This window comes from Rhamphochromis longiceps, linkage group LG5, assembly GCF_057381845.1.
Source record: "Rhamphochromis longiceps isolate RC_006_pf linkage group LG5, R_longiceps_female_GT1.1, whole genome shotgun sequence".
Taxonomy (NCBI): Eukaryota; Metazoa; Chordata; class Actinopteri; order Cichliformes; family Cichlidae; genus Rhamphochromis; species Rhamphochromis longiceps.
The window spans coordinates 39,547,890-39,557,921 of NC_140561.1; positions in this window are offsets into that span (position 1 = coordinate 39,547,890).

Here is a 10,032-nt window from a genome sequence, read left to right on the forward strand (position 1 = left end):
TCGGGTCAGCACTCACTGCTTTAACATCACTCTGGGTTCTTGGCTAGCTTCACATTAGAATGTCCTTTTGTGCTATAAAACTAAAATTGATGTCCATATCTTGACTCCTGAAAAGCTGTAGATCACACCACCACCTTCTGCACATGAACTAAATTACTCTGATTGCAGTGTGAACAACCAGGAAGGAAAAACTTGACTTCCCCCCCCCCCCCCCCTTTGTACCCAGCCAGTGTTCAGATAACTGAAGAACCTTTGTAATAGAAGCAACAAGCTACTATATTTATAACTGAAATTGGATTACTGAAAAATGTAACGTGATTAAAGTTACACATTCCTTTGGAGCATGTTACGCCAACACTGCACCAATCAATACTGAGGATGTCATGTGATTACATCCTCCTGGATCTTTATTGCAGCTGAATCAAAGAGGTGCGCAGCATCTGAGGGTGTTGTCTCCATCCTGCAGAGATGCACGATCAGACCTCATTAATGCTGCATCATCACCATCATCTTCATTATCAGGGCTGCTGGGAAGATTATATATAGATCATATGCAACAGTTGTGATTAATAATACAAATTTAAGATGAGACCTGGGATATTCAGCTTGTTTGTCTCTCTGTCTTTTCCTACAGTTTGGCTGTAGCTGCAATTTGGAAGCTGTAGTGGTGGAAAGTAACTAAGTACATTTACTATCATGTTTGAATGCTCTTCTAAGGTAGCTTACTGTTAGGGTCATATAATGAAACTAATTAAAGGAAACGTCAGTAAAGTCAGCTGGGTTATGATCTGGTGACTGTGAAGACCATAACATGTGAGTCACATCATTTTCATCCTCATCAGAGCGACGAGTGAGCCCTGCTGAGCTGTACATGCCCACATCTGTACACATCTGTCCAAATCATCTAAAACTTCACCCCCATCAGAACAGAAACATTTTGCTCTGAATATTTTTTAGATATTTCCTAAACATCTATGTTTAAAGAATAACTTTATTCATCTTTACAGGAGTTTGACCATCAGTGAGAACAATTTTGATCCAAACCATGGCAGCAAAACGCCACCACATCCATTCAGCTTTTATTTTAGTTCTAGCTTTAAGATTTGCCATTTGAAGCAACTATAAACACTTTTGCCTTTAAAAACCACGTTATAATGTGCTCTGGCACATTAACCCACCAGGACTCATACAAATAAAAAAGCTGCGATCACAATATTATGATATCAACTGATCCTTTCAGTCCTGTAAGCTGTGAGGTTTGGCCTCCATGGATCAGACTTGTTTGTTCACCAAATCACACAGATGTTACATGCAAAAGTAAATCTGCCTTGATGGCAGGACTTAAAGTTTCCTACCAGGACATTGCTCAAAGCACCACACACTGCGTCCTCCAAGTCACCTTTTATCCCATAGTGCATACTGGTGCCAGGTGTTTTCCAGGTAAGCGATGATCCAAACCCCGTCGTCCACATGATGTTAAAGAACACGTGATTGATCAGACCAGACCACTTTCCTCCATTGCTTCATGGTCCACTTCTGATGCTCACGTGGCCATTGTTGGTGCTTTCAGTGGTGAGCAGGGGTCAGCGTGGGCACCCTGACTGTCTGCCCCATACACAACATACTGCGATACACTGTCTATCAGAACCAGCATGAAACCTTATGGCAGTTTGAGCTACAGTAGTTTGTCTGTTGCATCGGACCACACGGGATGACGATCACTCAAATCATTAAACTTTTTCTTTGCTTCTAACATCAACTTTGAGGACAAAGAAGAGATGATCAGTGCTGTTCACGTCAGATGTCAGTGGACAGACTGTTATACCTGACCAGTGTGAATCAGTCATTAAAGGTATGATCCCTGTACATCAGAAACCATTATTGTAACGCCTCTTCATAAATGAGGAAGTAATTCCAGACCCATCAGTATACCACCCACTCTTTCAGGACAGGTAGGAAAGGTTACAGCTGAACGGCTGATGAAATGGCAAAAGTACAGATATTCTGTACTTAAGTAGAAGTACAGATACTAGTGTTAAAAAGTATTCAGTAAAAGTTGAAGTACCAGCTCTGAAATGTACTCAAAGTAAAAAGTATCTGCTTGGACTACATTACTGCCAGCTATTTCTGTGCAAAGCTAACTGAAACTTGTGCTACATTAATGTAACAATAAAATGATGTCAGTAGATTTGAATAAAAACTTTATTTGAGTCTAATTCTAATTCTAATTGTACTCAGATTGAATCAGTTCATTAGAACATCAGCAGAGAAAAAGAAGGAAGATTATAGAGGAAAAAACAGGAAGTTTATCCTGCACTAACCTGCCCGGGATTTTCACGCAGCCTTTAAAAATGACACAGTTAGTGCTAGTACACACTGACTTTTATCCAAATCAGTCCTCACAAAATCACATTGCACCTGTTGCTATTATACTGACTGATTTTAATCTCACCACTGGGCTTTCTGTAGTTTTTCATTGCATCCTTTTTTATTATCAATTCCTTCTTAAAATGTAATTAGTACTGTGCAACAGGAGAGCAATTTTGTTGTATTATCATTCATAAAATAACAATAATAATCTTCCAAAGAGCTTTATTGTCTGGATGAATAAACTTGACATAACTTCAGGTTTGAGGCTCCTAAACATGAAAAAGACGTTTAAGAAGAACAAATCTGTCAACAGCATCAAATCTTAGTGGTAAATGGGCTCATGTGGGCACGACTGACCACACTTGGTCAGCACTTTTTTTGAACACACTCACAAACTCATGCAGCCTTATATGATATCCGAGAAGCACTTTGATTATATGGCACATACGAACGATAAATCAGACCCTGTTTCCTGGTACTTTGTTCTGGTCAAAGTACTCGACTCAGTTTAAACACAACTGCTGCCAACAGCTGAAGATCTGTTTGCCTTTGTTTCTGTTATTTTCACCCTGATGCTGGCATGTAGTAGAGATGAGTGAGTTTCATGATACCAACCTTCAGTCCACAACTGTCACTGGAAACTTCTACGCCTACAGATTCTTTATGAAGTCAAGATAACGTGCTGTACAAAGGCCGACGTACAAGGCTGTTATTCCACAGGCTGTGACATCTGGGAAATCAGGGCTTCTGTACACAGTCAGCTTGTTGTGAAATCTAATTTCTTCACAGGTGTGTCATTCAGAGGAAAAGTGGGAGTGCCGGGATTTTCTGAAATCTGTAAAAATAACAATAATAAAAAGATAAAAAGAGGGAAACGTGTTTTAAAAAGTACAAAATCTGTGTTATAAAACATGTAAAACAAAAGTCTGAAATAATGAAAATTTATATTCATATTGATTTCTGAGGAAGACAGTAGGACATGAAAAACCATCTGTCCAAATGAAGGTTTACATTCACAGCTGACTTCCTGTAAACTGTCAGCAGGAAATCTCTGGGATCAGGTTTACAGACGTAAAAACCACATGCATTAAGTCTTATAAAAGCATTTCAGCTTCCTGTGGAGACCATAATAGGGTTATAGCTCAGCTCAGTGGGTGGATGAATCATAGCTCACTTTATGCTTTGAATTTCTTTGGACACAAACTGTAACCACGCCCACATTCTCAGGTTCTCAGTAAACATTTTATTGCCGGATATAAAAAGGCTCTAACAGTTATTTAAGCTGTTGTGAATGACGCGTTATGTCATAAAATCTGAAGTCTACCTGTTGATTAAGCTAAATGAGACACTGTGTGTTTTTATAATTCAGCTGAAGGCTGTGAGTCACACTTTATAACACTTCTATTGCACCCTTACATATGATAACATGACAGACTGAAACTGACCAAAGTCAAAAAACCTGGAGCTCATGAAATAGTGCAACACAAAAGTCTGTGAAAGACACTGAAGCTCAGCAGACAGTTCTTCAACCTTTCAGGGGGCCGACCTGGAGGTCGAGGGCACAACGGTCCATAGTTCAAATGTTCAGGGGGCCGACCACGTGGTATGTGGCGGTGGCTAAGCGGGCATGACTGACCACACTTGGACAGCTTGGCTGGCGGTGACATGGGCGTGTACGAAAACCCTCGGGTGGCTTTGCAGGTGGTCGACGATAGTGTGAATGCGAAATGTGACACCTTGGGTGGTTTGGTGGGTTTCCGTGGACGGGCTGTCTTGACAGGCCCCGGACGTGGACGTGGACGTGCTGGACGTGGACAGGGCTTGGCAGGCAGGATGAGACCAGGCATGGCGACACCTCTGGCTGGGTCAAGACGAGACCCGGTGGCAGCATGGTGGCTGCAGGCGATGGAGCCGGTGGTGGCGCTGCAAACGAAGGTTTTAGCAGACTGATGAACCTCTGCCTCTGTAAGATCATCTTTTTACACCTGATCACATCACTGACCTGCTTCCGTTTTACCAACTGTTCCTCCTGCTGTTTCTCACTCAGCCTTGTGTCACCTCTTGTTGTGCGGTGTGCAGATCCCTGTGCTCTGTTTTTATTTACAACTTTTTAAATTCTGGTTGCACTGTTAAATGTTAGAACAACATTATAGTCATGAGAGCCCCATGTTGGTTAACACTTCTTTCCAGCAGCTTCTTGATTCTGGACCTGCAATCATCTGCAGATCTTTACTGTATCAATGCACAGGTTTGTAGAATCAGAGCTCTCATTGTTTAAAAAAGGTGTGAATTTGAAAATAGATCCACGGTTATGTGATCCAGTGTAATTTTGTAAAAGTTCACCACTTTGGCATAATTTAAAATTACTGTGTGGCAGCATTTGTTCAACCCTCTTGGTCTTCACCCGGAATAAACATTTTTGATGATCTGTTCGACGCTCAGGGCCTTCGTTCATTTCAGGACTTAAGGACACTTTTTCCCTTCCTGCGTCTTCTTACTTTTTGTACCTGCAGCTCAGATTTAAAAGCATGTGTTTCCCCTGGGACTCTCCCCTCCATTCTCATCCCATGCTGGACTGGATCTTGCCCAAATCTGTCAGATCCTCTGTTTCCATAATTTACAACAAATGAGCCGAACATGATGTAAATCCTCTGCCCACTGAATCTACTTGGATTAAGGAACTGGGAGAACTACAGGTTGATATAGACTGGGATACAGTGTGGACTAGTCTAAGTTTGACTTCTGTGAACTTGGCACATCAACTAATTCATTTCAAAACCATCCACAGAACCTACACTACACCCTACAAGAGATCACAGATGAAGCTACAGGCTTCGTATCACCGTCACATGTGCAACGATTCATCACCAGGCTCTTACACATGTTCTTACACATGTTCTTACACATGTTTCACATGTTTTGGGACTGTCCAGTTATATCTGACTTTTGGGGCTTTGTGAACTCTGTGTTATCTGAGGTACTGGAAGTTTTTTATATCCTCAACCCTGATCTTTGTCTCCTTAATGATTCCTCTGACATCTCCTTAAAACAAATACAATGCAAAATCTTGTTTGCAGGATTCTCATCCACAAAGAAGATAATTACAAAGCACTAGTTCAGTCCTGACATTTGAAATCATTCTTGATTGGATGTTTTCTTTGTATCGTTAACCTTGAACTTACCACTGCAGGATTAAATAAAGCTCGACCCACAACTGTCGAAGCTTGGAAAACCTTCTCATCCAAAATTATCAGCTGGAAGAGGCAATAACTGGTTGTAATTTGTGTGCGTTCTAATATTTGTATTTCCACCGTATTTTTTTCTTTCCTCTCTCCATGCATTGTGACCAGTGTTGTTTTAGGGAACCAACCCTGCTGTAAATCAATAAAACTTTGAATTTATTGATTTAGTGATGAGTCGTGTTTGCTGTGGTGATAAGTTACTGAATTAAAACTGATTTAAAAATGTCCAAACACTACAACATGTATTAACTGTAGTTATGATGTGAAGAGACGCCACATCATGTAAATCTAAAGAGCTTCTTTTTCTCTGGATAAATAAACCTGACGTTAAAATAAGTTTGTGGTTGATAAACACTGTAAAGCACAGACTGCATCAAAGCGCCCTTTATTCCATCCATGCATCACATCGTTGATCACACAAATGAAACATCACATTATTTTGGGGCATCTCGCTCAAGGACGCTTTGCTAACCTGAGGAGCTGCATCAACCTGACCTAAGTAGTGGAGACTCTCCTACTCCTCCTCTCTTCCTCCACAAAAACCTTCACAGACCTGTTTCCAGTCTGACTCCATGTGCCTGCAGTTTTTCCAAGAAGGTTTAATAAAAATGTGCAGAGTTATATCTGAGTTAAATATAGTTAAATATCTGAGTTAAAGCTGCTTTAACTTGTCTTATTAGCTGACTTTTTAAAGACTTTATCAAAGAAAGTATGTGTGCTTCTCCTGCTCTGAGATTGAGCCTGGTGCCACGTAAAGCTTCTATATGCTGCACTTTGTTGTGGTTAAAGTACTCGACCATTTTAAATTCATCACTGTGGACCAACCCACAATAAACAAGAAGGAAGAGAGCCGACTCTGTGTACCTCTGTTTAGGTTGGATTTTCACTCCCATGCTGGCCTGTAGTGGAGCTGAAATGATCTTCAGAACTACAAACCACAAAGCCTCGTGGCTGCTGCATCGGCCCAAACCTCTGCTCTCAGAGTCACAGACACAGTTTCTTCACCTGTAAAAGGGCCGTGATGGAGAGGACGAGGTCTAAAGAGGTCACAGCTCCAGTAACGCTCTCCTATTTAAAATACCTGAAATGCATCAGCTGTCAGTTTTCACTTTCACATGAACACGAGTGACAAATAATTAGTCGTGCAAAACGAAAAAACTGGTAAAGCTGCATTCTTCACTCACTTTCATAGAAGTCTACGAAAGAAGGCTGCATCGTGAATGTCTGTGGTTTCTGAACAACCACAGACGTGTGAGGCCGTTAATCCTGTCAGTGCTGGAAAGTCTGGTTTTCTGGATGACGGCCAGTTTGTTGTGAAATCGAATTTCCTGACAGGAAGTCTGTCGTTCAACTGGAGTTAAAAATCTTTGTTCTTTTTAATAACTTTATACTCTGGGTTGTAACATCGTTCCTCTATTTGACTTTTACATGAAATTGAATCAAATATTTAAACGCCTGCAGTTCATTCAGTTTCCAGTAAAAAGGTGAAGTTTGAGGACTTTGTGGTGAAATCACAACTTCTGTGAGACACAAACAGATACTGAGAACAAATAAATAATAAATCTGTTTTAAATGGGTGTGTGGGATTCTTCTGCTGATCTGTTGGATGTTCTCTGAGGGGGGTCTCATCCTCTGGCTCACTTTCAGGATGCAGTAGTTTCATTCAGACTCATTCACGAGCAGTGGCAGGAAATTCCATCCATCTTCTTCTGCTTATCCACAGCCAGGTTGTGGGCACAACAGCCTAAGCAGAGGAGCCCTCGGCCACCTCCTCCTCCAGCTTTGTTCTTTATCTTTTGTATTTTTCGCCTCTACTTCTCAGCTGTTACTGTTTACATGAGAGTGTTTCCTGAGCTTTCCCCCTGTATTGAATTGTTTTTAGTTAGTTAGTCGTTCCTGTGTCTGGTTTCTAGCTTTATTTCCTCACCTGTGGGTTGGCCTATGTTCACCTACACCTTGTTTCCCCTGAGCTGTGTTCATGTCCACTGATGGTCCTGTGTTTCCTTTGTCTTTGCTTCTGTCTGCGTTCAGCCTCAATAAAAGTTTGTGTTTTGTTCCCTACCCTGTGCTCATTTAGCTCCAACCACTCATGACAGTCTTTGTGTTGTCAGCGGATCATTTTGAGCTCCCGATGATTTGATAATTGAAGGCGGATTCTTCCATCGTAGATCTGATAATTGATTCTGTTTTATGGTCCCAAACACTATTCAAGCTTATTTTTTTTAACTGTAAATGATGTCATGATGTCCACAGACTGAACCTTAAGGGTCCACACTCTGAGAATAATCAACATAAAGGATTTATCCTCTGCTGACTAACAGCACTCACTATAAGCACACCCTGCTCTCTGCAGTCATTATCAAAGCACAAATCAAACCAGTTCCTCCCACATGAATGCTGCTCCCACATTTGATGGACAGCAGATAATTGTATCCCTTAATCTTGTTTACACTCAGTACACTTTCTCTGGAATACGTTTGACTTACAGCTATGTGATTGTGATAACCAACCAATCCAAACACAGATTTGAAGCTTAGAGAACCGGTTCCTCCACGCTCTCCTCACTAGCTTTGATTGGCTGTAGAGATGAACTTCAACACACTGAAAGCCAGATGTTATTCTTCAATCACTGGTCTTAGTTTCAAGTTTTATTTGACACAACATGTTTATTTTGTAAATGATGGTCCTGTTAAAACCAGGGCAGGGTTCATGGCAGATCCACTTTGTGACTGACAGGTTGCTACATGTTAGCGTCTCTCACTGCTCATAACTACAGTAAACAGCCCTTCAGTTCACTTATTCTATCATGTCATATTTATTCAAATATGTATAAAAGAGCAAATACAGATCCACACTGTCAGAGGTTTACTTGCAACAAATAGAAATATATACGTTCAAATTTCAGTGCACAGAGATGTGGTGACTGTGGAGGCCTTTGGGGTGTTTTTCAGTCTTCGTTGTCTAATTTTGGTGAGCAGATGTAAATGTGGCCTCTGTTGTTAGCAGACAGCTGTTGCCCTCAGTGTGGTCTTCTTCTGCTGTGGCCCATCTGCTTCAACGTCAGATGTGTTGTGCCTTCAGAGATGCTCTTCTGCGTGGTTTATTAAGAAGTGTGGTCGACTGAGTTGCTGTTGTCTTTCTATCAGCTCAAAGTAATCTGGTTATTCTCCTCTGACATCAACAAAGTATTTCCACCCTGCTGCTCACTGGATAGCTTCTCATTTCAGACCATTCCTTGTAAATCCTGAAGATCTCAGCACATCAACAGTGTCTGAAATACTCACACCAGCCCGTCTGACATCAACAACGACACCACAATCAGTCATCTTTCTTCCTTATTCTGATGCTCGTTTGGACTCCAGCAGGCTGTGGTGATCATGTCTACATGTCTGAATGTTTTGAGTTGCTGCTGAGGTGAAAGGTCACTTGATGACCAGTGGAACAGTTGATTGCTGAATGCATGTAAGTGTGACTTTACTGGACTGTACAGTTGTTGCTGATGTTCTCAGATCATTTTCTTTGTCTGTTTTCTGATGCATATGGTTTCATGAGCATCATTTTGCTTTCCTCCATGTTATAAAAAATCCTTCACATCTCATTTTTGTGTGTGAAAGGTTTTTACTCTACATGAGGCCGACATGTGTGCAGAAATCTTTCCAGAGGCAGTGAGGTTTCATGAAACAAAAACTAAACACATTGGTGACTCAGTCTTTAAAGTCTGATGAAAGGTTTTTATTCATTCATCACACAGTTGGAGTGATTGACTGGTTTTGATTGGTGGAGAGTCTTTTGCGCAGGTGAGACTGTGTTATGAAAAATGCCCTGATGTTTGTGAGAACTGCATGAAGAGTGGAGAATTTCCTGCTGTGAGAATTGAGCCAAAGTGACTGAGAAAAATTTTAAAATATTGATTAGGTGTAGTGCTGCCTGTTTGGCTCTTGTTATTGATGGCTCGTGGTGTGACGTTATGTGTGGCTGGCAGCCTGACAGCGTGGGAAAGTGGAAGTGGTGTGAAGCTTAGATTTAGCCAGCAGCTGGGAGCAGACAGATGTGAGACCATACATCTTCCTTATTGAACTTACTCATAAGCTTCATAATTATTTTTTTTCTTACAAAAACTTGAATTAAGACCTGATTAATCAAGTGTATCACTAAGTATTTGTAGGTAATCACATTGTGGTGGACCACCAGGTGGCTCCACTCACACACAGTGTTAGGGGAAGTGAGAGGGTTAGGTTTTGGTCCCTTGAATGTTTACTGTGATGACAATAAACATCACATGATCTGTTCTAGGTGTACCTAATGAAATAGTTGCTGATTGTGCTGAATGCGCCTTGAATGTGTGAAGCTGAATTAAAAGTTGGAGTAGAATATTGGGATCTCTCTTACATACCCCCACAACATCATACTTTCAAAATCC